Source organism: Poecile atricapillus, chromosome 1 (assembly GCF_030490865.1).
Source record: "Poecile atricapillus isolate bPoeAtr1 chromosome 1, bPoeAtr1.hap1, whole genome shotgun sequence".
NCBI classification, from domain to species: domain Eukaryota; kingdom Metazoa; phylum Chordata; class Aves; order Passeriformes; family Paridae; genus Poecile; species Poecile atricapillus.
The window spans coordinates 181,546,528-181,550,289 of record NC_081249.1 but is presented as its reverse complement, the minus strand read 5'-3'; the positions used below and the strand labels follow the sequence as shown (position 1 = coordinate 181,550,289).

At 54.4% G+C, this 3,762-nt stretch overlaps 1 long non-coding RNA gene across 1 annotated transcript; it reads right to left on the bottom strand.

Moving 5' to 3' along the window:
• Positions 1–1,983: 1,983 nt before the first annotated feature.
• On the bottom strand, positions 1,984–2,912 carry LOC131574775 (uncharacterized). Its single transcript, XR_009276580.1, has 3 exons — positions 2,248–2,912; positions 2,126–2,169; positions 1,984–2,031 (listed from the first exon to the last, which is right to left on the bottom strand). It is a non-coding gene; the product is annotated as an uncharacterized LOC131574775 (long non-coding RNA).
• Between the last annotated feature and the right edge of the window lie 850 nt (positions 2,913–3,762).

Sequence of the window (3,762 nt, the reverse complement as noted above, 5' to 3'; positions counted from 1 at the left end):
AATTCGAATCGCCTCCCTTGCTTTCTAGACACTGCTCACAGGCGTGGCAGGCTAGGGGCGGCTGAGGCGAAACGTCTTTCCCCCGATACCGAGTGCACGACAAATCTGCGACCCCTTCTGTCTCTCAGAATCCTGTCCGTGACACCGATTCGTGTCGGGATCCACAAGGTGGGATTCATGATACGGTTCTTTCATTCTATCTTAGAGAACTAAACATTATCAGCAAACCAGGGACTTAAACACCAAAACACACTTAGAGCTTGCACCCACCTGTCCTCTGGCATCCTGGGCTGGGATATCTTGCAAGTAGACCACCTAACATAAAAAAACAAGGGATTAAAGTTATAGCAGAAACCGAGACCCCAGCAAGAACAAGTGCTTCTCTCCACCGACCGAGGCTCACCTTCACAAGGCTTCGCCTTCGCTGCTGCTATCCGGCTTTACTTCCTGAAAATAAAGACAAAGAGCACAGCTGTAAGACAGTGACTGACTCCAGCCCCGCTGCAAAAGAAGAACCGTGACCGACCTTCTCGGGGGGATCCCCTCATCTGGGACGGGGCGCTCTGCTGGGAGGTCGATCCATCCGCATCTGAAAGAAAGTTAGGAAAAAGTCAAAGTGCTGCAGGGTAACTTCACAGCTCCAGACACCTTCTGCCAACATAAGAATACTACCTAGACTCCAACTACAGCCCGTATTACGAGTCTCCAATTACAAGTGCCCGGGACTTGTCCTTGAACACCTGCAACGGGGCCGGGCGACAGGGCAGAGCAGTTCCGGACCGAATACCCCCAGACACCCGTGACACGTGACACGAGGGGACACGACAGGGAGAGAAAACTCTCTGAGACGAGGAAGTCCTCACGAGGACCGAGAGAATGCTGAACGAGATGACCGAGGGGGGACCGAAGGAGAGCCCGCCGGGCTCGGATGACCCCTGAGGAAAAAGATGCTAACGGAACGACTTATTCCGAGAACCGCGGAGACGGATGCCTGAGAATCCTGTGGCTGGAAGCCTCTGCCTGCCTTTGAATCGGCACAAGTCCTTATCCACTGTAAAGAAAGATTACTGCACACAGCTGTCAACACAGCTGAGAACAAGACCTAAGAAGACATCCGATCGGATGCTTCTGAAGAGAGATGCGATTCTGACGCCTGTCTGACCTCCCGAATCGAAACTTCGCCGGTGTCGCCCTGGGCTGAGGAACGCAAAGACGGGAGATGACCGGAAGTACCCCGGGGCTTCTCAAAAGCCCCTGGGAGAGCTAAGGCAAGAGACATGTTACACGAGATGCGCGGAAGACACGAGAGACATGTGACGACACACCCTGGGACTGCTCTGCCCTGCCCGCCTCAGCGCTGCGAGCCAAAGTGAGGCTTTCCCTCCATGGGGCCTATGGGGTCATTTCTAGAGCCTCCCCATCCCCAAAGCTCACTCAAAAACCCAAACCGATCTGAGTCCCGACCCGCCACCCTGCTTTGATCCCCTCTGCGGGCTCCGCTTATCTCTCGGATGGCTGAAGACGTGAGTCACGGCGAGAGGCCGGTCGGGGGCCAAACGAAGCCACCTCGCCATCTGGGAAGTTCTTCTCTCGCTGGGCTGTTGTCTCAGACAAGTATCATCACCTATGATAAAGAAAACCAAATATAAGTGCAGAATCTTAGTGGCATATTCACCAAAACCCAACTATGCTCCTACTCACCGTCTCTTAGGAACGCCCGGGTCCTCGGGCCGCACGCTTCGGCCACGCTCCGAGCCGGACGCCGTCGTCACGGGGCACGCCTAGAATAAACGGAGAGGAGGCGATGTAGCGTCGCTAAAAGTTGAGCGCGCCGTCGCCGCTCCTCCCGACGCCCCCGACTCGCCGCGACTCCTCGGCCGTGGCTAAAGGCTACCCGGACCGCACCTTCAGGTGGACGAGGTCGAGGCTTCATCACGGACTGCGGTAACGTTTGCTGGGGCTCACCGGAGAAGCAAACCAGGTCTCTTGGCAGGTCAGTGATGGGGCCTCAGCACAACATCAGGAGGCAGCCTAAAACACACAAACAAGCAGGAATGCTGGAAGTTGCACCAGAAACTGAGACCCCAGCAAGAACAACTGCTTCTCTCCACCAACCGAGGCTCACCTTCACAATGCTTCGCCTTCGCTGCTGCTATCCGGCTTTACTTCCTGAAAATAAAGACAAAGAGCAGAGCTGTAACACAGTGACCGGTTCCAGCCCCGCTGCAAAGAAAAACCGTGACCGACCTTCTCGGGGGGATCCCCTCATCTGGGACGGGGCGCTCTGCCGGGAGGTCGATCCATCCGCATCTGAAAGAAAGTTAGGAAAAAGTCAAAGTGCTGCAGGGTAACTTCACAGCTCCAGACACCTTCTGCCAACATAAGAATACTACCTAGACTCCAACTACAGCCCGTATTACGAGTCTCCAATTACAAGTGCCCGGGACTTGTCCTTGAACACCTGCAACGGGGCCGGGCGACAGGGCAGAGCAGTTCCGGACCGAATACCCCCAGACACCCGTGACACGAGGGGACACGACAGGGAGAGAAAACTCTCTGAGACAAGAAAGTCCTCACGAGGACCTAGAGAATGCTGAACAAGATGACCGAGGGGGGACCGAAGGAGAGCCCGCCGGGCTCGGATGACCCCGGAGGAAAACGATGCTAACGGAACGACTTATTCCGAGAACCGCGGAGACGGATGCCTGAGAATCCTGTGGCTGGAAGCCTCTGCCTGCCTTTGAATCGGCACAAGTCCTTATCCACTGTAAAGAAAGATTACTGCACACAGCTGTCAACACAGCTGAGAACAAGACCTAAGAAGACATCCGATCGGATGCTGCTGAACAGAGATGCGATTCTGACGCCTGTCTGACCTCCCGAATCGAAACTTCGCCGGCGTCGGCCCCGGGCCGAGGAGCGCAAAGATGGGAGATGACCGGAAGGACCTGGGGTTTCTCATAAGCTCCTGGGAGGACTAAGGCAAGAGACACGTTGCACAAGATGAGCGGAAGACACGGAAAGCACGACAGACAAGTGACAACACACCTTGGGACTGCTCTGCCCTGCCCGCCTCAGCATTGTTAGCCAAAGTAAGCCTTTCCCTCACGGTGGCCCCAGAGGCCAGTTCTCAAACCTCCCCCTCCCCATAGCTGACTCAAAACCCTAACCGGTGTGAATCCTAACCCACTGCCCTGCTTTGATCCCCTCTGTGACCACAGCCCTCGACTTATTTCTCCGAAGCGAGTCCATTGGAGAGACCGATCTGCTGCTAAGGAAAGCTGCCGCAGCGGTTCCCTTTTGTGTCACGATGAATCTGCTGAGGGAATCTGAAGTATCGCACTTGACGTGACCGAGAACTTCAGGAAACTGCAATCCTCCTAAAAAAAAACCCAAACAGAAGAATCATTATAAAAGCATCTTATCACCCCTGAACTCCCAACCCAAAATCATGAACTTAAATACTCCCTGTGTTCAATAATGTTTTCTTCAAGGTGTTTTCAAAACCTCTGCTGCTTCAAGTGCCCAAAAGATACCTGCTAAAAGCAGGCTGGAGTGAATTGAAAGAGCCTCTTCGCTGAAATGAGAGACAAGCTCTTTAGCCCAGCTGATTCCCTTGGAGGGAATAATGCCCCTTAGCACAGCCTGGGGTTAATATACCCCTAATTGAGCCCGCCTCTTTTTCCCACGATGCCTGGGAAAGGGGAGGCGGCAAATCCCACCGGGTATAAAAGCCCTCAGAGGGACTGTAGCTGTTTGGCT